The sequence below is a fragment of the Lissotriton vulgaris genome, chromosome 12 (assembly GCF_964263255.1).
Source record: "Lissotriton vulgaris chromosome 12, aLisVul1.2, whole genome shotgun sequence".
Taxonomy (NCBI): domain Eukaryota; kingdom Metazoa; phylum Chordata; class Amphibia; order Caudata; family Salamandridae; genus Lissotriton; species Lissotriton vulgaris.
In genome coordinates this window covers 168,860,689-168,886,226 of record NC_141700.1, presented here as the reverse complement: position 1 = coordinate 168,886,226, position 25,538 = coordinate 168,860,689, and positions in this window count along the sequence as shown.

Below are 25,538 nucleotides of genomic sequence, written 5' to 3'. Positions count from 1 at the left end.
ATTTGTAATTAAATAATTAATTTTTAATGATTAATTTATTTTGCAATTAAATATTAATTGGCAATGAATTATTTTAATTGATTAATTGATTAATTAATTGATAATTTATGTATATTTTTAAGTAAATTATATGTTTTACTACTGGAGCGGGTTGTGGGTTTATAGGGGAATAGGATGGGAAGTAATTTTTTTGTAATTAAATAATTATTTTTTAATGATTAATTTATTTTGCAATTAAATATTAATTGGCAATGAATTATTTTAATTGATTAATTGATTAATTAATTGATAATTTATGTATATTTTTAAGTAAATTATATGTTTTACTACTGGAGCGGGTTGTGGGTTTATAGGGGAATAGGATGGGAAGTAATTTTTTTGTAATTAAATAATAATTTTTTAATGATTAATTTATTTTGCAATTAAATATTAATTGGCAATGAATTATTTTAATTGATTAATTGATTAATTAATTGATAATTTATGTATATTTTTAAGTAAATTATATATTTTACTACTGGAGCAGGTTGTGGGTTTATAGGGGAATAGGGTGGGAAGTAATTTAATTGTAATAATTAATTTTGGGTAAAGGAGTATTTTTAGGGTTCAGGGTCAGTTTTGGGTTTTTGGGTAAAGGGGTATTTTTAGGGTTCTGGGTCAGTTTTGGTTTTTGGGGTAAAGGGGTATTTTTAGGATTCAGGGTCAGTTTTCAGTTTTTGGGTAAAGGGGTATTTTTAGGGCTCAGGGTCAGTTTTCAGTTTTTGGGTAAAGGGGTATTTTTAGGGTTCAGGGTCAGTTTTCAGTTTTTGGGTAAAGGGTTATTTTTTGGGTTCAGGGTCAGTTTTCAGTTTTTGGGTAAAGGGGTATTTTTAGGGTTCAGGGTCAGTTTTTAGTTTTTGGGTAAAGGGGTATTTTTAGGGTTCAGGGTCAGTTTTCAGTTTTTGGGTAAAGGGGTATTTTTAGGGTTCAGGGTCAGTTTTCAGTTTTTGGGTAAAGGGGTATTTTTAGGGTTCAGGGTCAGTTTTCAGTTTTTGGGTAAAGGGGTATTTTTAGGGTTCAGGGTCAGTTTTCAGTTTTTGGGTAAAGGGGTATTTTTAGGGTTCAGGGTCAGTTTTCAGTTTTTGGGTAAAGGGGTATTTTTTGGGTTCAGGGTCAGTTTTCTGTTCTTGGGTAAAGGGGTATTTTTAGGGTTCAGGGTCAGTTTTAGGTTTTTGGGTAAAGGGGTATTTTTAGGGTTCAGGGTCAGTTTTCCCTACTGTTGCACCCACTGGAGTGGGAATAGTAATTATTGTTAAGTAAGTATATATTATATATGATTTTAAATTTTTTTTTTTTTATTAAATATGTATTTTTTTTTACCATTATTATATATATTTAAATATGTTTAAGTATTATTTACAGTATTTTTTATGTTATTTTAAATCCCCAAAAAATCGATATATTTGACAACGATATTTTTAACATCGATATTATTTTTTCGATATTTTGGTACTTACCATGTTGTACATAGGGCGTCGATATTTTTGCTATCGATATAATTACGCCGATATTTGTGTAGGTCGAAATTCTGTCTGTCGAAATTCTGTCATAGATCCCCTTAGTGAGTGCAAGACATAGTCTGCGCAACACTCAATTAAATATAATTTTTAACTTTCACCACTTATTGGTCCTGAGGAAAGCCAGCATTAATAAAGGCACTGGTGGAAAAATGTCGACCTACACTGGATGTAGGTGCTCTTAACTTAACCACCACACATCCGCTTGCCTTGTTTTTAACCGCTCTTGGAGGCCCAGTTATTAAACTTTAATTTACCCTCGGGAACTGGGACCACCAAGAAGCTGTTTTAATTCTCACTTTATCACTCACCTCACTGCACTCAGTAAAAATACCAGCTCCGCTGTAATCAGGCGTCGAAGCACACCCGGGACATATTAGATGTCACTGGGTGGGCCCGATGATGAAGCATGCCACCAACTAGGTTGGTGGGTGAGGGCTTCATGAACACACCGACTAGGTGCCTGCTGAAAATACAGTTCAGAGTCCATCAACGGTCACACACGGCTAGTCCCTGTTGATATTGCACTGAAGTTACAATAACATCACAAAATGAAACTATGTGTGATTTAGATTTACTCCAGTCCTAGAAAAAACACTTGGCAAATTGCTTATTATAAGAGGGATAAGATATACTAGTCTCTCAAACTTTAAAAGAAGTGTATATTTGTTGAGAGTTTAGAGTTACAGTTCTAACTCCAGTCCAATAAACAATGGGAAAAGTGCAAATAATGTTTTGGGGGAGGGTGTTTAACTTTACTATCCTTAATCCAGTACTTGAAACATTGTTGTAAATGTATATTTCTTGGGTGATGTGATGCACATTTATTCTTGTATCTCCAGTCTCCCTAACAATATTTAAAATGTCTTTTTGGAGGGTGTGGGGCCGGGTCAGGTTAGATTATTTTTCTAATTCTAGTCCACACAAACATTGGAGCATATAAAACAGGTCAGATTTAATATTCTAGCTCCGATCCTGCAAACACTAGGGGGAGGGACTATATGGTGGTGGATGGGGAGTTAGATTACTATTCCAACTCCAATCCCACTAATATTGGAAAGTGCATATATTAGGCCTGTCCATTTACTATTTTAACTCGGATCCCATAAACATTGAGAGAAATTGCATATGTGAGGGTGGACCTAATTTACTATTCTAACTCCAATCCCCCAAACATTGGTGGAAATTGAATATATTGGTAGGCAGATTTAGTAAACTAACTCAAATCCCACAAACATTGTTCAGTTTATAGTTTATTGCGCAGTTAATTAAAACCAATGCAATACAGTACACAATAAGAAAGTTAAAATGCTCATAAAAAAAACATGCGTTTAAGATCAATTCTATACTATAGTGCGATATGCATAAGCTATTCAGTATAAAAAATTATTTTGCCTGCCGCCCACAATAGGCCGTTCTGTACTTCTCATCCACTTTGTAGGCCTGTTAGTCTATTCGTATTTCCCGTCAAATTCATTAAAGTTTACAACATAGATGGTTCATCAATGTAAATTAAATCATATGTCCTGTTTGTAGATTGTTCATGGGTCAGTTTTTGGTAGTTTTTTTTCCACTGCTTTTAAAAATTTCACGAAGCTACAGCTCAGCTGAGGGTCCTGTGCTGAGAAGCAGGTTAGCACTGCACTCCTTCGTGTGCGTACACCCTGTAGAATAAAGTGGCATTTCAGCAGGAGCTTCCTTTCTTCTTGCAGTTCTTTACACGAGCATAGCAGATGCATCATGTCTTCAGCCCCAAGGCCACATAGCCTGCATATTATTCCTGCTTTCGATCTCAGCCAGTGAGGGAGGTGTAGGATGCATGGTAGCAGGCCCAGTCTGTATCTTAAAAAGGACAGTTTGGTTTTTTTTGTATAGCCTGGACCGAGATAAGGCTGGGGGGCTTGTGTCAGGTATGCGTTTAATACCATCCATGCGTGAGATCTTTTTGATAAGGTGGCTTTATCCTGGACCCATGACTGAAGCTTGATCGATTTCTTCACAAATTTATTTAGCAGATATTTTGCTGCTGGTGAGTTTTGGGTCTGCTCTAGCTCTTTCCATAAATATTCGTTCAACGTTCCTTCAGTCGTTTTCCTTACTTTGTCCCATGAGCAGATATATGCCCCCTGTTGTGCCAAAAACTGTGACCGAATACCATACTCCAATCTGATCTGTGCTGGGGAGGTTCGCTTTGGTAGGCTGAAGATGATTCTATATGCCGACACGATTGTACTGTCAAGTGTTATGGCATCTCTGCCTCGGTGGGCCTCACTCCCATAAGTAAGTGTTGGTAGCAGTTTGGCACGTATCACATGTAGTAAAGGGGTCAAAGAAGGGCCGGAGAGGTTGTTATTTAGTGTTTTTAAGGCGATTGCCAGAGCGAGGCCTTTTCCTATTGTGCTGGCCCTTTGTTCGCTGAATTGGCCACCACTGTCAATTTTCACACCTAGATATTTGTACGACGACGTGTCTTTAATGCGGGTGTTATTCCAGAACCACGAGAAGACTTTCTTGTTTTTGTTCTTGCTGATTGTCATTGTTTGTGTTTTCTCGAGGTTCACTGTTAAATCATTTAACTCGGAATATCTCTGGGTCGTATTTAAGAGATTTTGGAGCCCTACTCTTGTATGGCTTATTAGCACCAGGTCGTCTGCATATAAAAGGCATGGTAGATTTAGGCCTCCTAATTTTGGCGAGTGTGAGTTGCAGTTGTTTAATAGGGGCACCAAGTCCGCCAGGAACAGGTTGAACAGTGTGGGGGCCAACATGCAGCCCTGTTTAACGCCGTTGTTTGTTTGTATCCGCCTTGACAGCATTGAGCCGTCCCCCACCTTAATCTGAATCCAAGTGTCTGTATGTAAATTAATTAACAGCTCCAACAACCCTTTTGGGATACCCCAATCATTGAGTTTTGTCCATAGTAGATTGTGGTTAATGTTGTCGAATGCCGCCTTATAGTCAATATAGCAGAGGTGCAGGGGCATTTTTTTCATCTCTGCCTTATCTATAAGCATACCCATAGTCAGTATGTTTGTTGTTGTCCCCACTGCTTTAACGAAGCCTGTTTGATTAACAGGTATAAGAGACTTCCTCATGGCCCATGCCTTTAGTTCTTCCAGTATTAGACCTGCAAAATACTTCGCATCATTATCGATTAGGGCAACTAGCCGGTAATTTTGAGGAAGGCCTCTATCCCCTGCTTTATATATGGGGGCAATGATGGAGCCCTTCCAAGTGTCTGGTAAGATGTTTGTGTGCCTGATCTCCCGAAAAAGGGGTTCAAGTGCCACCGCCCAATAGTCCATGTCTTGTTTGAAGAGGACGGGCGGAATCCCGTTTGGACCCAGCGCGCCTTCCCTTCTTCCTTTCTTTATTTGCCGCTTTATTATGGGTTCCAGTAATATATGATCTACGTCCCCTGCCGTGTCCTGGTCAATTGGGCACCTTTGTATCCTATTACCAACGTCATGGGCTCGTACAGGGAAAGGTTTGCTCATATTCTGATTGGCCGCCAGATCACGGTTAAAGTGATTTTCGAGATATACTGCCCAAGTTGCCTCTGTGATGTTTGATGTAATCTCCATTTTTGCAGGGTGCGTTAATGAATTTATTGTTTTCCAAAAACTTGCACCGTCATTCTTTTTTATGTCCTCATGAAGTGTTGCCCAGAGCTGTTCCTCTATAGTTCTGTTTGCTTCCCACTTTAGTTTTTTTAATGAAGCTTTTAATTTAGATAGTTGATGCAGCTTCCCTTTGTTATTATGATCCTGCTGTACTGCTCTAGTTAACTTAGAGATTGAGTGTTTAATTTCTTTTATTTTCCCTCTATATGCTTGGGGAAGGGTGCCCAGCTTGTTCGTCCTTGTGCGCCCTTTTGGCTTTGTTGCATATTGTCCCAGGGTAGTAGTAAACTGCACCCATTTCGCTACTTCATTGGGGCCTGTGCGCTCAATATAATGTTGCTTTGCCAGTCCAATCAAAAATTCACCCATTACGGCTGAATACTTGATCTTTTTCAAATTTACGGTGTAGATGGACTCTTTAGGAGCCGTCGAACACTCGTAAATTGGTTTTGCAAGGTCCATAGTGATTTCCTGAGGACAATGATCACTATCTGTTTGGTTCCCTATCCGATAAGATATTGTAAATTGGAAGAGTGAAAGTGACATGAAGGTATAATCTAGCGTACTATTCGCTATTCTTGAGTGAAAAGTTGAGGCTGGCGGGTTATCCCCTGCAAACCTGCCATTTAATGCCCTGATGTTGACGTTTTCTAGTGCTTCGAGTACCTTCTTTCCCAGTTTTGATTGATTGGCTGTTCGTGGCTTGCCTTGTTGTGGCAGGGCCCAGAATGTATTTTGTGCCATGATACCCTCCTCTTGTGTTGTTCCCATAAGATTGAGGTTGAAATCCCCAGTGAGTACTAAGTTCGCTGCTTTTTCCCCCATGATGCACTCTTCTATGTATGCATATAACTCCTCCGCTGCTTTTTTCTTTCCTTTGGGGTGAATATAAGCATTGACCAGGATGCAGTTATTAATTGTTTTGCCTTGTCCTGTTGTCAGAGTCAGGCTAACTGCAAGTGCAGCTGTCGCCGAGGGCCCGATTTCTTTAGCCATCGCAAAGCTAGTTGTAGCTACATATATTACCAAACCTCCTCTTAAGTGACCGTACTTGGCTAAGCATTTTGCGCCGGAGAAAAAGCGTAGGTACCCCTGAAGGTGCGGGGGCTCGGCAAGCCAGGTTTCTTGTAGCGCAATTAGATCAAAGGATCGAATATAAGCTATGAAGTCCGAGTCAAGCATTTTGGATGCTTGGCCATTTATATTCCAGGAACATAAACGCAATTGATCTTGTAGGTGCTCCGTTGTTGTCCGCTGCACTTGTCAATTACTGTTTGTTATGGTTCTCACGAACCGTCTTTGTTCCTGCCACCCGTTAGGGGCTTGTCTTCCATGTCGTTCCCCGTGAGTGAATCCAATGAACCCTTCCCTGTCAGTGCAACTTGGCCCGACAGCACCCCTTAGAACCGAGATTTTACTGCCTTCTGTGTGCTCCCTCAGGTTCAGGCTTCTCTCAGAGCACAGTACGTCCGGGTATCGTGGCTTTGTAAAGGGCTTCAACGTGATGCCCCAGTTTTTAAAGGTCTCGGATTCCATAAGGATCTTCTGTGCCAGGTCTACCGAAGCCCAAATTGCCTTCGTCACTTCTTTTCCTGTGCCTTCCGCAGCTATAAATTCAATAGACTTCAGGTCAGAGCTTGCCACAAATGCCAGTGAAGGGATATGGGCCAATAATCGCAAGATGTTGCCTCTGTTAAGGATATCGTGATTTCCTTTGGAGGTAAAATCAGGGGTGAACCATATGGCATCCGAAACTTCCCCTTGGTTGGTAGCACCTCCAGATACATTGTCCGTATTCAGTGTTGCTGTCCGCTTCGTATTACTTATTGTATTTACTGATGCCCGAAAGCCCTCTCGATTGTGCTCCCATGCTGAGCTTTGATCCCTTGCACGTTCAGTTGGATCAGAGATTTCACAGCGTGGAAGCTGCATTTTTAAAGTCAGAGCTACAGGGGCAATTGTTGACATTGGCTGGTCCACTTGTAGATAGGTTGACACCGTTTCTTTAGTGATAGCTGATATTTGGTTTTCAGTGAGTCCTAGATCTTGTCTTCCTGTTTTTTCTCCCCTTGGGCTTGTGAAAGCTTTTGGGCTTCCCATGGGTTTTGTGCAAGGCTGGATATTGTGCGTTAGCTGGTTCCGTGACCCAGGGTCGGCCAGTGAAGTGATGGACCCAGAATGTTGGGGCACCGCAGCTTGATTACTTAGTGAATCAGCTGCTATTTTCACTGAGCTTTTATTTGCTGGTTGGGCAATGTCTTCAGATGTGTCGCCTATTTCATCGTATTCACGATTTGGGGATATTTCTTCCACCAAGTTACTCGTGCTTTGTTCTGCGGTCTTAGTTTGCCCAAAAAGTTGCCTGAAGCCTTCACGTTTAGAGCAGAGCTTATGTTTTCTCCCTTTGCGTTTTTTTGATCTCCTCTGTTTGGCATTTAATTTATGGTTTGTGTCTGCATCGTCTTCGACACCTGCTGATAGAGGCGTTATTGGCTCCATCCTGTTCTCCCCTGTGTCCTGGGTTTTCTCTTCCGTCCTTGAGTGATCATGGCCACCGGTCTTCGATGTTTTATCATGCCGTTTGGCAACAGTATCCTTGCTGAGGGTGGCGTCAACCTCAGCCTCCCCTGTTTGTGCAGTGGGCACTTTGCCGGGTCCATTTAATTTTGGGCAACCCAGTACGTCGCTGCTGATCTTCTGACTGTGTTCGGCAGATTGTTTGAGATGTCCACATAAGTCTGACATTAGTGTTGGCAGGGTGGCCAGTTTGTCAATGATTGGGCCACATTCACACTCAATGCCATTTCTCCTTTTGGTATCCTCAAGTTGGTTAAGTTTACTCTGAAGAAGCGAATTTAACGTGCCCAGCTTCCCATCTATTGCAACTACAAATACTGCCAGAGTGTCTAACAACGTTAATTGGGCGTCCACTTTCTCTGATTGGTAGTGTGCTGCGTCCACCAGAGGTTGTACTGTATTAAGGAGACTGGGCCATGCGCTTTCTTGCCTGGCCTGAGCTGGAGTTGCATCCTGGTTTCCATGACACTCTTTGAGCCCCGCTTCCTGGGACACAGGAGGCATTTTGAAGGGTTGTGCTATTTCTGGCCCCACCGTTCCTGCTATATTTGTCTGCAGGTGGGCCATTCCACTTTTTGATGTCTCACTGGCCGTCCTACTTGTGCTCAGGTCTTTTGGGGTAAGCCGCCATGAGTTCCTCCCACTCCTCTTTCCTTAGATAAGAAGAGATTTTGATCACCTCTGGAGAGCAATTCTTCTGGCTTACATCTATATTTCGCGTCCCTTCTGATGCCTTGGGTGCTAGTGTGGGTTCGTTGTTTGTTGTATCAAGGACTACTAATGAGGGTTCCATCTCTAATGACCGTGCTGGTGGGGTTACAGTTCCCGCTTTTCTCATGACCTCCTCCTTATTGCTTATGCCCTCGTGGCCCTCATGGCCTAGTTCATTGCTCATGCTGACATTCTCGATGTTACTGTTGATGTTAGAGATCTTCTTCTCCAATTTTGATGGCAGCATATCCATGGCGTCCTTTGGATGATGTATTTGTATTAAATTGGCGTCTATGGTCGTTTTCCGTCCTGCCGGGGTACCTGCCATCTCGAATTTTTGCCCCATTTTGCTATTATTGCGCTGAGGTGTTGAAGTTTTTTGGGGTGGTGTTATAGATGATATACTTTTGTCTCCTCTGCTGTTGCCGATGCTATTACTGTAGCTGTCGTCCAATCGGGGCCGCTTATCTCTGGGATGGTGGTTTAAGCTGGATTGGAATGGTTCAAGAGGCGATTGAAGGCCTGATACTTTATTAATCTTTGAGAATAAAACGTCCCCTGGATTCTTTAGAAAACAGAATTTTGTATAGATTTTAGGCTGGACCAAAGTTATGTTCATTTTATTCCCCCCTTCTTTATTCGTCGTTTTTCTTGTTTGTTTGGTCGTGGCAATTTGGACCTGTATTTGCTCCGTTAACTCACTTGAGACCGTTAGGTCAATTGTTTCTGGTAGGGGGCTCTTCTCTATAGCTGTGGACACGTCTGTCTGAGCCTCAATCTCCCCCTTAGATGGCTTAGTCCTTTGTTTTTGCTTGTTTGGCCCTCCTTTGTTCATTTGGCCACCTCGAATCTTGCCAGATCTCATGTTAGGCTGTTGGCCCTAGGTTGCAACCGATCAACAGACGGTGGAAGGTGGAAGATGAAAGGTGGAAGGTGGAAGGTGGGGATCTGGGGAGAGCTGGGGAGGCTTAGGGTGCAGACTGACCGTGATTTTGATTTTGCTGTCTCAGTGGCAAAAACACTAGTCCTTTTGCACCCCCCCTGCACACCCCGCACCAACACGCCAACACACCACTCACCGGTTTAGTCCTGGTGTATATCCGGTCCCTCCCGGGATGGTCTAGTGCTACTGGCGCAGTCAGCAGCTTCACGGGCTGGTCCGTGCAAGTTTTGAACTGAAGCGGGAGGGTCAGTTATCCGATTGTCCGATATCCCTTTGCTCCCCTTTGGTTGGTTGGTTGGTTGTCCCCTCCCGCGTAGTATTACTGTGCTATACTGTAGCTTGTTTTTCGTTTTCGGTTGCTGCTGATAGCTTACTTTATTAGCTAAAATCACAGTTTGTTATCTGAAATCACCACGCCATCACCACCTTCTCAGCTCAGCCCAGCCTCAGCTGCGCCGTGACCACGATGGTAGCTTGAATCACCGCGCTGCTCACTCCCCCATGCTGAGCTGTGGCTGGAAAAACGGAGTTGCAGGTTTTTCGTTTTTCACATAGGGTAAATTTGTTCCGCTTGTTTGCCGATTGGTGGTTTGCCGGTTTGCCGCTGCTAACTCCCGTTGGTGGCTGAGATCACCACGCTGCTCAGCCCTGTACCCTAACTGCTCCACTCCGCTCTGCCCTCAGCGACAATCTGGCCACACGCTCTGCTCTGCGCTCCACAGAAACTTGGGCTCGTCGGACCTCGGAGTCTTTTTCCTTTCCAGTCTTGTGGCTTGTGGCTTACAGAGGAGCAGGCTCGCAGTGGAGTAGGCAGTGGCAGTGGGGTGCTGTTGTCACAGCGCTCAGCCCTCGGCCCTTGGCCCAGCTCAGGCAGCGCTCGCACCTACCCACACCTGCATGCCGCCGCCGCAGCCACTCCTCCCTCACTCACTGTTTGCAGCAGGTCGAACCCGGCATGGTGAGGCAGTCGAGCTGTCCGCTGTGAATGGAGCCGCAGGCAGGTCCGAAAAAGCGGGCACGGTGAATCCTTTATCCTCTCTCCGTTTTGCTCCGTATCACTCCCCTGCAGCTCCCTTGGCCCCCCCTCGGCGACAATGATGGTAGCAGGAGCAGGAGCGGGAGCATCCGTGTCTTGCTTCACTTGAAAGGATGGCGTTCTGACGATCGTGCTACGGTCGTGCTGCAGCTCGTGAGCTCCCTCCAGTGGTCAGTCTCACAGTCTCATAGTCTCTAGGACCGATGTAGCGCCAGCGGGGAAAGCTGATCGACACAACCATTGGGAAAAGTGCTTTAATTTGTGGTTGTTAAATTTAAAAACTTTTTTTTAATGAAAATATTTCGTTTTATTGAAAGCAAGGCAACCACAGAATACATGAGTGCATAGAACATACGAGGGTCGTCCACAATATCAACATACGATACAATTAGTGATGAACTGAGGGGGGGGGAGAGGAGGATAGGATACTGAAGAGACACAACATCAGCGTCAATAATAAGGGGTCAGGTGGTATACATATGTTCCCCATGTATCGATTCCACGGGCCCCATACATTATTCCATTTCCTCGGGCGGACCGAGCCAAATACACAGTTTCCTCCCGGAACATGCACCAATCCATGTTTTCTATCCACACCTCAATAGTGGGCGGCCTCTGAGACCCCCATTGCTGTGCTATGTTCCGTTTAGCAATCTTGGCCCCCAAGGTCACCCACCGAGTTTGTGCCGTATTGAGATCAGTCGGCTCCCAGACATTCAACAAACATCGCCTAGCTTCTGGCAATAGGGCCACCCATGTCACTTCTTGCATTACTCCGTGGACCCTGCCCCAAAGTTCAACCACATATCGACATTCCCATATGATATGAAGAAATGTTCCCAAGTGTCCACATCCCATCTGACACAAACCCTCTGTCGTAAAACCCATTCGTACCAATCGTAATTTTGGGTTGTTGATGGTGGGGGGAGATTTACTATTCTATCTCCAGTTCAACAACCATTCTAGTCACAATCCAGCAAATGTTTTTGTAAACTATTATTTATTAATTATATTGAAGGTATACATTTTTACAATATTTGTTAAGATTTGCCTGTATTTTTAAGTGTTTAAAAATATCTTTCTAAAATCAAAACTAATTTTTAAAAATAATTTTTGGGTTTTAATGTAATTTTTATTTAACAAAAATATAAGCCAAAACAATTTATCAGTACAATTAGGTTCTGCTAACAGAATTAAAAACAACAACATTTATTTTTATAATTTTAATTAATATATAACTTAAGAAGGGCCTTATTTAAACGAATTATTTAAAAGTATTTAAAACAGAAACAACACTTTAGAAACACATTAATAGTACTTTAACCCTCAAACATTATTTCAATTAATCACCCAAACATTAAAGCACTCCCCACCTAATCTCTCAAACATACCAGAATTAATTTTAAATAAATATATGGGTTTGAAATAAATAAACCTGAATATTAAATGTTAACATTCTAAATGATTTTTAGTTCATAACATTTTATAATTTAAAATGAAATTATTAGTTAGAATGTAGGAAGAAATCACAAATGGCACCAATTCATGAAGGAGAAGATGACCCACTGCGTCAACTTTCTTTTTGCAAATCAAATACCACGCCCTCGAGGTGCCGGTATCTGCAATGGCGGTCACAAACCATTGACACATTTCTCCTCAAATGGCTTTTATAAATAGTAAAACATAATTTGCAATGCTGTGATTTTGCTAATCGCAGGCTTGGCAACCGCAAAATACCTTTGTACACCAGGCCCTAAGTTAGGTCTACAGGTCATGACAGCTATAGGCTTTGTCAATGTCTATTGCTCATTTTGTGCAGCAGAGTGGCTGCTGTTAAGTATGGCTAAATGTTAGTTGTGTGGTGTAGAGTAGAGTGGCAAAGAGTGGAGTGGCGGATGGTAGAGTGGAGTGGCGTACAATAGCGTGACATAGAGTACAGTGGCACAGAGTACAGTGGCGTAGAGTGACATAGAGTGAACTGGCATACAGTTAAGTGTGGTAGAGTGGAGTAGGGTAGAGTGGAAGGGCACAGAGTATTGTGGCATAGGGTGTAGTAGAGTGCCTTACAGTGGCATTGTGTGGAGTGGAGTGTCAAAGACTGGCATAGAGTAGAGTGGCATAAAGGTGAGGGGTATAAAGCGTAGTGTGGTACAGTGGACTGGCAAAGTGGCATGGAGTAGAATGCTGTGGTCTACAGTGGTGTGGAGTACATTGGAGTGACGTAGACTGGCATTGTGTGGATTGGATTGGCGTAGAGTGGCAAAGAGTGCAGTGGTGAGGCATAGAGTAGAGTGACTTGGAGTGGCAAAGAGTGGGGTAGAGTAGAGTGGCATAGGGTGGGGTGGCAAAGAGTGGGTTGTAGTAGAGTAGAGTGGTGTAGATTAGAGTGGAGTGAAGTGGTCTACAGCACTATGTGGAGATAAGTAGAGTGGAGTGGAGTGTAGGGAAGTGGCATAGAGTGTGGTGGAGTGGAGTACAGTGGCGTGGCACACTCCCCCTTCCTATTAAAACCACCCCTACTCTGTTTTCCTTCCGTAAACAATTAAAAACTTGGGCATTCAATCAATAAACCTTCCCTCCCCCAGCTTTTCTCAACTCAGCTGTCCACAGAGCCGAGACACCTAAGGGTATTTGCGCGCTTAACAAATTGCATAAATAAATAAATGTTGAAGAGTGGAGTGGGGTAGAGTAGAGTGGAGTGGCATTGGTTAGAGTTGCATACAGTTGCATAGAGTGTGGTGGAAAAGAGAGTGGCATTGTGTAGACTAGAGTGGTGTAGAGTGGATTGGAGTAGAGTTGCATAGAGTGGAATGGAGTGGAGTGGCGTACAGTAAAGTGGCGCAGAGTCGAATTGCCTGGAGTGCCATTGTGTGAAGTTGAGTGGTGTGGGGTGGCGTGGAGTGGTGTAGTGTAGCATAGACTGGAGTGGAGTGGTGTAGAGTGCAGTGGAGTAGAGTAGAGGCACGTAGAGTAGCACAGTTGTGGGTGTCAGTGACTAAAGCATCACTAGAGATGGCAGATAGGGTGAAAGCAACATAAATAAGAATATGTATGCCAATATGTATGCCAGTGCTAAAAGTAGGACAGCACATTACATGTCCAGGAATAATCCCAAAATACTTATCAAATAAAAAAAATTGTGTTTTGCAAAAAGACAAGTAAGAATAAAGACACCGAAGAACACATAAACTTGGCCCATTCTCCATGGAGGAGCCAACAGAAGAAAGTAAGGGAAGTCTACAGGTTCTAAGCAATCGAAAGATTGCAAATGAGAGTGACAACAAAATCAACTAATAGCATGCTGTGAGCGGGTTAAGCCCACTACATAGTAAATAATATGTCTCCCAGCACAGCACTTGTGAGTGTAGGTAAGACCTTAAAACAGGTGCAATAAATTGATTTATTTTGGAATAAAATAAAAGAAAATACCTCCTGACTGCCTTGTTTTCTCTTCTCTTCTCTTCACTTTTCAGACTTCAGCTCATTAACTTAAAAAATGTTATAAACATCAGCCCACACCTGAGCCCTTATTACTTCCACCAGCCTCTAGGCTGTCTCATATTAGCAGCTCACTGCATACAACTCATGTGGGACGAGGTGTTCTGTGTCTGGGAACATACAGACGACGGTGCTTAGTTTGTAAATAAATAAGTGCCAGGACCCTTGCCAGGAGGCCACTCCAGCTTCCACCACCCATTACCCCTACCAGCACTGCCAATGATAGTACCAGCACAACTACTAACGATTATACACCTACAAGTGGGATATTGTAGACTTTTCTAAGCCCCCAAAGCTACAAGAATGCCTTGGGCAGCAGGTGTTTTACTATTTTTAACACCTTCGATGTGGCGCGAATTCCCCCGCTGTGCTGGGACATTCCAATCTTGGGCGTGGCTCGGATGCCCCCGGCCGTCGTGCGCACATGCACACCGTGACTCACGACGGCAGGGGGCCGTCATGAGCACGGGAGAGGCTAATGTGTATTGAATTAACAAACAACTGTTGTTGTGCTGATCTCTAAATTAGATAAACAGCACTACCAAGTGGAAAATTGTTGTAAAAGCCGGTGTTGACAATATAATGCGGGTGCCAAGCGCCGGAAGCCATTGGCTCAAATTAAGCACTGACAGGAGACATGAAGGGGCTTACCACAAACGCATTTTGGAGGACGTAAAGTCTTACTCATGTAGTACTACTTTAGGTTCTCGTACGTCGTTTTGTGACTTGGCCCCCAAACATCTAAAAGGGAATATTAATGTATTACTAGCACTGAGATAGAGATTCTATCTCTATCTCAGTGCTAGAGATAGAATCTCTACACTTTTACTAATATGGAGTTGGCTATTTTGAGGTAGCTTCACAAAGGCAAGTTAGAGTACGTAAAAGAGTACTTTTGTAATGCTATTTCCCATACACATAAATGCTTTAGTGTTTAAAAAGTGCCATATATATAAAGTTGCGGACAGCAACTTAGCAATTTGAAATGGACAGGTTTGTGTTGTTTTTTTTCTCCATTGCATTTATAACATACACATGACAACATATGTATACGTATTATGTAGCCCCATAAACTTTCTCTAAAAATGCCAAGATTCAAGGCACAGATGAAAGCTGTGGCTATACACATTCTTATTGGTGTACTCCCAATTTTAAGCTTTAGCGAGTGCATGCAGAATTTCATAAAAGCATAATCTAAAGGTAGAGCCATTTAAAAGTGTTACTTCGTGAGAGCCCATGGAAAGCAGACTGGCGCCTGACACCCTTTTTTCGGCTTGTGAGTATGCTCGTGGTGACTTGCTTAAGAGTAGTGAAGCTCGAGTGTTGCAGCAATTATATCTTGTAAATCCTGCAATAAATGGCTAGAAAACTTGTGGTTCATTTTGTCTTCCAGGCATCTTCTTCCATCACAAAAAGATGAAATTTTACTCTATTGTTTATGGTTGACTTCTGCTTTCAAAACCTACATGTGCTAAACTGAAATGCAATTTCTTTTGGTTAATGCCTTTGGTATTCTTTTCAAGCTATGTACCTCTTTTTAATTCATCAGTTCACGTATGATCAATTTCTGTTGACTTTATATTCAGATCACTTTTTCGCTCATTTCTGGTTATTGGAGCCATTCGTTGTTCATATTTTATTGTTCATTCATTCTGCTTGAATTGAAATGATTGTATATTTTGTCTAATTGTTGTACTTTACAATCTTAATAAAGCATTCTAAACTAAAAAAAACCTACATGTGCCAATCTCTCCAGGTGCCAATCCAGGTCAATGCAGGACTGGGCCGCATCTAGACGGCCACAGGTCGTGGTACATTCTTTCTCCTACAAGCAGCAGCGGTTTGGCCTGCGAGAAGGCGTTAAAATCACTTGTCGTCTCTGCTGACAAAGATCCATGTCCTGCCCCTAATCTCTACTGAGATGTGTTTTTATAAGGGCTTTGCTTTCCCAGGACGATGCATTCTACTCTGCACCCATGGTTAGCTTAGGCTTGGCACTGCATTGTGTCAGTTCACGTGTTGTCCACTCTGCAGCCTGACTGTGGACATTTTGTCCAACTGAGCTAAGAACAAAATAATGCACAGGGGTTTACTGTCTGTTCTCAAACAAATACGTGCTTTTAGTCAGTCTTGTGACTTGGACATTGTCGCTTATGAGTTTTTTTTGTTTTTGTTGCAGCATCGTTATGTCTTACCATAAACCAGAGGACCATGAGGTTTGCTCCTTTTTTCTATATGTTCCATTTGTGAAGTATTTTAGCTTTTGTGATTCATTTACCTCCTATTTTAGCTCGAAGCCTATCAGGCAGTACAGCTGTCTGGTTTGCTAAAGACAGACATCTTCAGGACATTCAGAAAGCTTCCGTGGAATGAATTCTGCCCGTTGCTTACCATTGGCTATGTGTTTTTTTTTTGTTTTTGTTTTTTTTCTATTTCTGTAGTTTTTTATTGAGTAAAAAAAAATATATTTACATGGAGCATGGGATATACATAAGTGAAAAAGAACAGAGAAAGAAGAAGGAAGAAAGAGGGAAAGAAAGGAGTGTCGGGAAGGAGTGTCGGGGGGGGGGGGGGGGGGGATAATAGCTCGATTGTCCACGTTCTGTTGGTCTTGTTTTATGCCTCCTCCTTTGCGACGTTCCGTTGTTCGGTGGCGTATCTTTCCCCAACCCGGAACTCACATTTTTTGACTTCTATTTTCTGGCTTTATTTGTTTTAGGCTGTCTGGGTTCAGTTCATCCCTCCCAAGGAGAAAAGCCTTTCACACGACCTCTCCTTGTATTCTTCCACGAGTGCTCCTCCTTTCTGTAAACATTAAAACTAATGGGGTGTCCCAGTATTCTGCAGAACCTGGGGAATCAAGTGGTATAAAACAACAATTGGTTCTGTAGGGAAGTGCAGTATTTCTTTTTATTGAACTTTATTTATCTCATGATAGGCTAGGGATTTCCAATTAAATGGTTTAACACATCTGATTACTGAATGGAAACACAACTGACACAAAAGTGATATCTGGCACGATATATTATCAATCATTTATCGTGGAGCAACACAAATAATGACATATAAAAGAAAAACATATAAAAAAAGGCACAGAACTGTTGTGTATCATATACAATAACACAAATAAGTGATTGACAAGGTGTACCAGACACAAAAAATATCAAATATACAGGACATTTGACCCATTCTATGCCAGACATACCCTCCTGGTGCCACGCCTTTTTTTTTTTTTTACTATTTGGGGTAGTTCACACTTAGGCCCCTATAACGTTTTGTCCTCGTAATGTATAAATGCCAGCTTTCCATCCTTGTCATCCAACATCCTGAGGATTCTAAAGATACCCAGGGTTTGTGGATTCCCCTGGAGGTGACTATGAAATTAGGCAAAATACAGCAAAATTTTGGTTTTTTGGGGGAAAAAGTGCCTCAGAAGACAGTGTCTGGTTTTTCCCTGCAAATTGTATCAGTAGAGGGTTTGTGGTGCTAAAATGACTATCTTCTCAGCTTTCAGGAACAGGCAGCCTTTTGTCAGAAAACCAACATTTTCTACACAGTTTTCGTATTTTACTAAGACTTATCCTATTTTTCCTATTTTTTTTTGCTTTCAACCTCCTTCCAATTAGTGGTAGAAATTGGTGTGAAACCAATAATGGATCCTGGAAAGCTATACATTTCTGAAAAGGAGACAGAATTCTGAATTTAGCAAGTGGTCATTTGTGGAGATTCTTAAGGTTTTCTTATAGAAAGTAATAGTTGAAATAAAAAAAAAATTTGAAATTGAGTTAAAAAAAACAGCCATTTGTGCCTACATTTTCACCTGTATCTTCTGGAATCTGCGGAGAGCACAAACTTCCACTCACCCAGCATATATCCAAGTCTCCTTATAAAAATGGTACCTCACTTCTGTGGGTAGGCCTAGTGCCCGTGACAGGAAACGTCCCAAAACGCAACATCGACACATTACATTTTTCCATAGAAAACTGACTCTTTTTTTGCAATGTACCTAGCTGAGGATTTTGGGCCCTAGCTCATCCGGCACCCAGGGAAACCTAGCAACCTGTACATTTTTGAAAACTAGACACCCAGGTAAATCCAGGATGGAGTGACTTGTGGCCTCTCACAAGGTTCTGTTACCAAGAATCCCTCACAAACCTCAAACTTTATACAAAAATCCACATTTTCCTCCTATTTCTGTGATGGAAAAGTTCTGGAATGTGTGTGGAGCCACAAACCTCCACCCACCCAGCATTTCCCCAAGTCTCCCGATACAAATGGTACCTTACTTGTGTCGGTAAACCTAGTGCTGTTGACAGGAAACGGCCCAAAACACAATGTGGACACACCACATTTTCCCACAGAAAACAGACCCTTTTTTTTGCGATGTGCTCAGCTGGCACCTGGGGAAACCTAGAAAACCTGTACATTTTTTTAAAACAAGCATTCTGGGAATTCAGGATGGGGTGACTTGTGTGGCTCTCTCCAGGTTCCTTTACCCAGAATCCCTTGCAAACCTCAAACTTTGTCATGAAAAACACATTTGCTCACATTTCTGTGACAGAAAGATCTGGATTCTGCAGGGAGCCACAAACTTCTACCCACCCTGCATTCCCCCAAGGCTCTTCATAAAAATGGTTGCACACTTGTGTGGTAGGCCATGTGCCCACGACAGGAAACAGCCCAAAACGCAATGTGGACACATCACATTTTTCCACAGCAAATTGACCGTTTTTTGGAATGTACCTAGCTGTGGATTTTGGGGCCTAGCTCAGCCGGCACCCAGGGAAACCTAGCAAACCTGTACATTTTTGTAAACTAGACACACATGGGGACTTGAGGATGGGGTGGCTTGTGTGGCATTCATCAGGTTCAGTTACCCAGAATCTCTTGCAAATCTAAAACTTTGTAAAAAAAAAATATTTTTTCTCACATTTTTGTGATGGAAGGTTCTGGAATCTGCGGGAAGCCACACATTTCCACACAACCTGCATTTTCCCAAGTCTCCAGATAAAAATAGTACCACACGTGTGGGTAAGCCTAGTGCCTGCTACAGGAAACGGCCCTAAACGCAACGTGGCCACATCACATTTTTCCACAGAAACCAGACCCTTTTTTGCAATGTGCCAGCTGTGGATTTTGGGCCCTAGCTCAGCCGGCACTTAGGGAAACCTAGCAAACCTGTACATTTCTTAAAACGAGTCTCCTAGGGAAATCCAGGGTGGGGAGATTTGTCTGGCTCTCACCAGGTTCTGTTCCCAGAATCCCTTTCAAACCTCAAACTGTGTAAAAATAAAAAATAATTCCTTACATTTCTGTGATGGAAAGTTGTGGAATCTGTGGGAAGCCACAAACTACCACCCACCCAGCATTCCCTGAAGTCTCTTGATATAAATGGTACCTTACTTGTGTGAGTAGGTCGAGCGCCCACAACAGGAAATGGCCCAAAATGCAACATGGACACATCACATTCTTTCAAAGAAAACCAACCCCTTTTTTGGAATGTGCCTAGCTGTGGATTTTGGGGCCTAGCTCAGCCAGCACCTAGGGAAATCTAGCAAACTTTTATATTTATGTAAAATAGACATGCAGCAGAATCCAGGATGGGGTGACTTGTGTGGCTCTTACCAGATTTTGTTGCCCAGAATCCCTAGCAAACCTCAAACTTTGGTAAAAGAAAACTAATTGTTCTCACATTTCTGTGATGGAAAGTCCTAGAACCTGCAGGGAACCACAGACTTCCACACACCCTGCATTCCCGCAAGCCCCCCAATAACAATGCTAATTCACTTGTGTGGGTAGGCCACAATAGGAAATGGCCCAAAATGCAACATGGACACATCCCATTTTTCTACAGAAAACTGACCCTTTTTTTGCAATGTGCCTAGCTTTAGATTTTGGGCCCTACCTCAGCCGGCACCTAGGAAACCTAGCAAACCTACACATTTCTTAAAACTAGACACCCAGGGAAATCCAGGATGGGGTGATTTGTATGGCTGGAGAAGTGTGGCTCAATGGTTAGAGCGGCAGACCCTGATGCAGAGATCTAGCCTGGGACTAGGGTTCAATTCCCCGCCTCGGCGGGTCTTGGGCTCAAAAATTCCACGGATCTGATAATTCTCGCCTAGGTGCCTATTCCATTCATAGAGTCCCACTCTGCAGCTCTGGGCAATAGCTTGCCTAATCTCCACAACAGCCCCCACAACGCTAAGGATGCCTGGCCTTCTCCCTGGGGGTGCCCAGGAGTGGACGCCTCACAGGGAAAAGCCAGGACTGGTTCCACAGCGGTATTCGTACAAGCGCCTTGAGACCCTTGCGGGTGAGTAGTGCGCTATACAAGTATCAATTTACATTTTACATTTACATGGCTCTCACCAGCTTTTGTTACCCAGAATCCCTAACAAACATCAAACGTTGCAAACAAAAACACATTTTCCTCACATTTCTGTGATGGAACGTTCTGGAATCTGCGGGAAGCCACAAACTTCCACTCACCTATCATTTCCTCCAGTCTCGCAATAACATTTTGACCTCACTTGTGTGGGTAGACTAGTGCCCATGACAGGAAACGGACTAAAACGCAACATGGACATATCACATTTTTTCTTTAAAAAAATATTTTTAAATGTCAAACTGATCAGAGAAAACAAAAAGAAAAAGGGATTTTCAAGATACAAATAAGTTAAGTATAGTACATACATACATCACCATGCTATACAACCATAAGAGCACTTATTCCATCAAAAAAGAAATATAAGCCATCACAAAAACCATGAGATAATTGGCAAAGACAATTATAACTCAAGATAACTCAAAAATACATCATTATAGTCCTTATTTCGTTATAGGGTAAGTGAAATAAATCAATCAAGCTACTTCAGATAGAGACTCCACATTTGAATCCCAGTTAAGCCTACCCTATGTTTGATCGAATATTTTAATAGAGCCTAATCCCCTGACTCTCGCTAAGTCAAATTCCCTCTTATATACTCCCCAAAAGATTACCCACTGTTCTGCTGCTCTAGGGGTTGCTGTCGAGATCCAGGCTTTAGCTATGCACAACCTGGCTGAAGCAGTTATAATACACAGAAGACTTTTTAGACCTAAATCTCCCACACCATTGTATCCCAGCATAATAATTTCATTTGTTAATTGCAGCTCGAAGCCAAGGCCAAACCTAATAGGATTACTCACATCCTCCCTATACTTCCCCAGTTCTGGGCAAGTAACAAACATATATAGCAAATTAGCAGCCTTCAGTCCACATTTAGGGCACTTGCTTTTCTCCACTCTATCGCTCTCATCATTGCCTGCCCATTTAGCTATTCTATCAGGCGTGTAGCAGTAACATACAAACTGTTCTAAATTGCTGTAGTTTTAAGTTTACGGAGTGCACTGATCTCTCCATCGTATCTAATGCCACAGTTCTTTCTAAAGGGGTAATGTTTTCTGATAGGAGATTGCTCCATTTCAATGCAAGCTTCAGACTGTCACTAACTCTTTGATGGCAAAGATTCTGGTAAAACGTTTGTATTAGTGACTTCATGGGTGCTTGATAAAAATCTCCGATCAGATCAGAATGCTCCAGCATTTTTATACCCCAGCCTACCAAGAACAAATCCCTGATTTGCAAAATTTTAAAAAAAGAGCCAAGGATGAAAAGCATAGGAGCTTTGCAGATTTTCAAATGTGCAGAACCCATTCGCATTGTATAGCTGTCCCAGGCCCTCAATGCCATAGTTTGACCAGATTTTGCAAGTAGAATCATGAAACACGTCGGAAAGCATCAGATTTTGCCACAGAGGGAGATACTCATGGAAAAGTGGTGGAGAATATTTAACGGAAATTTCCTGCCAGATATAATCTATATCTTTTTTATAGTCTCACATCTTACTCTTTTGAAGTAATCGGGATCATTAATCCGATGTAGAAAAAATCTACTATCTAAGCTTAGCGCAAACCTGTAAAAGAAATCATTGTTGTCTTCGGCCTATATTTGCTGAGACTACCGGCAAATGCCTCCCACTAGTATATCTTAAAACCCGGAGCTGTAGCCCGCCCTGAGTATATGGAAAGTTAATATACTGAATTGCACGCCTTCTGTCTTATACCTCCAAATATAACTCCTGAGAGCCCCATCAAGTTTCTTAATGAAAATATTTGGCACCCGAAGAGCTATTATACAGAAAAAATATAGAAATTTGGGTAGGATATTTATTTTAATTATGTTGCACCTACCTATGATGCTGATGGGTAGCTCATGGCAGCTTCTAAAGTTTTGAACCACTCGCTGTAAAAGAGTATCATAATTCAAGGCAATGATCCGTTCAATTTGAGAGGGTATCTGCACCCAGATATAGCACTGATGAACAGACACCCGGGACTGGTCTAGTGGATTGAAAATTAAGAACCTGAGTTTTACTGGCATTTAATTTATATCCTGAGAAAGTGCCAAATCTATTAGCTTCATCTTTAATATATTCAAGTGCAGATACTGGCTCAGACCAATATACGGCCACATCGTCAGCATATGCAGTAACTTTCAACTCGTTTGCTCCTACTCTGACTGGTAAGATATTATTATTCTTACATAGCGAACGTAAAAATGGCTTAAAATATAAGGCAAATAAGAGAGGGGACAACAGGCACCCCTGCAGAGTTCCACGCTTAATCCTAAAAGGGGAGGATACCAGCCCCCTGTATGTCAGCTGGGCCCAAGGATTTTTATATAAAACCTTTACCCAATTACAGTATCAGCCACTCAGTCCATAAACCGCAAGAGTGGACCAGAGACAATCCCAGATTACCCAATCAAAGGCCTTTTCGGCATCCAATAGTATCATCCCCATATTCATGTTTAATTTATTTGCCACATCGAAAGCCACAATTGGCGTATTAACGTGGGCTGCAATATCCCTACACAGTATTAAGCCATGCTGCTGGCTAGATACAAATCCTGACATAAGAGGAGCCAATCGGGCAGCCTAAATCTTAGCAAAGATTTTGGCATCTGCGTTTATAAGGGAGATACATCTATAGGACCCATATTCCTCTGGGGCTTTGCCCTTTATTTATCTAGAAAAACACAATATTTGTCAGATTCCATGAGCTAGGGAGATTCCCACTATCCCCTTTAGCATGTACAACATCTTTTAGTAGAGGTACGATGTAATCCTTAAAAGTTGCAAAATTCTACGGGTATTGAATCATCGCCTGCTGCTTTACCTCTGGCCAATGCAGCCAATGCCTCTAATATTTTTTCTCTGGTAATTTCATTTTGAAGAATTTCCACTTGTTCAATGCTAATCCTTGGTAGGGTGCACACAGATAAATATTGGTTACACCCCGGTGCATCATACCTATTACCTTTGCCGTATAACTTGTGGTAGAATCCACCGAATTGATCTAATATTGCCTGTGTCTTTGTGTGTAGGGCACCATCCTCCCCTTTCATCACCTTAATCTGACTATTTGCCCTTTGTCAGCTAGTTGGTGCACAAGTACTTTCCCTACCTGCTTACCATATTCATGCTGAAAAAAGCAATGTTTATTGTAGCTGGCCACTACCTTCGCCCTCAATATGCTTCCCAGATGTAATCGCTTTTCAGTCAAGGAGAAATATAAATCCTGTTGATCTCGTCTCCCCTGTTTGATTGCACCGGCATGTGAGATTTCTAACTGTAGTACAGCCTTTTGAGTTGCCCTCATATAGAGTTCCGTTTTATTGTTTTGCTGGCATATATACTACTTGGTAATACCTCCTATAAAAGCCTTCATAGCGTCCCATACAATATGTGGAGGGGAAACAGCGTTTCCATTTCGTGCGCTACAACGCATGCAATTACAACGCGATTGTTACAACGACCGCGTTGTTATAACGTAAGCCATTACATCGCAAGTAATTGCTACGACTTGCTATAGGGGGCGTGCAAAACTAAAGAATAGTATAATCTACTAGTCCAACACAATCCCTACTGTTGCACATGCTGGAGTTGGAATAGTAAATTATACTATTCCTAAGTCCAGCACGCCCCCTTCAGCAAGTCATAAAAATGACTTGCGATGTAATGGCTTGCGTTGTAACAACCCAGTCTTTGTAAGGACTGCGTTGTAATCGCATGCATTGTAGCGCATGCAATGTAACATTGCATATTCTCTGTAGCGATGTGGATCCTGTATTATTCTCCATGAACTCTGCCAGTTCTTTTTGCACCCTGCTTAAATATTCCTTTTCAGTGAGTAAATAATGAGGGGAAAAAAAGGAACGCCTCTGACTTTTCACAACCTGGCTACAAAAAGATAATAAAACAGGGTTGTGATCGGATGTTACTCTAGGACAGACTTCCATCTCTGCAGTCTCTAGAAACGTGTTGCTAACAAAAAACAAATCTATCCTAGAGTTCTGCGTGTGGGGTGGAGAGTAATACGTATAACCAGGAGACATTGGGTACAATGACCGCCATACATCCCTGAGACAATGTAAGCAAGCTAATTCAAGAATGGAAGTCCTAACCTTCCTCATTCTTTTTTTATGAAATCTTTATTTTGCAGTATAGTAAAGGGAAAAAATAACAGAGAAGAAGAAAAGAAAAAAAAAAAAAAAAAAAAAGGGGCGACACACCGCCACGAAACCCCACACAGGGGGCGCAAAGAAGGGGGAGGGACTCATCCAAAGGGGAAGGGCAATAGAGCTCCACAGTCCATCCATAATGGGGATTCTAGTCCAACATAGGTAGTGGTAGAGCGAGGCAACGTTCAAAGTCCGCACGCGGCACCGCAGCCCTCCCCAGGCACAGTTAGTCGCAGCGAGAGAAAGGGGGGAAAGGAGAACAGAAGACGAACACCCCAACTATCCCCCACCCACAACCCACCCCAACATCACCCTCCCCCCAGTGGCGGCGACTAGCACTCATAGCACTCAACATAGGCATTCTTGAAATCAAATCTGGAAAAGATGGAGAGATCGCAGCGTTGGCGGGCACACAGCTGAGGGCAAACCTCGGGACAGAAATCTCACAAGTGCGCCCCAATTATACATGAAGTTCCTAAAGTGCCCCAGGAAAATGTCAGAAAGGCGTTCCATGCTTAACAGACGCCACAGTCGGGCATGCCACAAGGAAATGGCCGGGGCAGACGGGGATTTCCACGCTGCCGCTAGGGTCTTTTTGGCCGCACCCAAACACAACCACATCACCCGCTTATCCGCCTTAGTCTGGTGTTCAAGTAGCGGGTCTCTAAGCCCCAGTAGGACAAAGTCCATGGAGTTCGGTATCGGGTAACCCAAGATGTCTCTAATGTGGGATAGAATCTCAGCCCAGTACGGCTGGATGGTAGGGCAGTCCCACCAAATATGTTTAAAGTCTCCCAACATCCCACAGCCCCGCCAACACCTATCCGAAGTAGCTGGGAAAATGCGGTGCAATTTGGAGGGATATAGGTACCAATCAAAGATGACTTTCATATGTGCTTCTCTGAGATCAGCAGAGTGATTGTGCGCTGTCACGTCTCTCCATAGGGTCCGCCATTCGACAGCAGAGATGTCCCTCCCCAGCGTGGTTTCCCAGTGATCTTGATAACGTGGGCGTGGTGACACGACA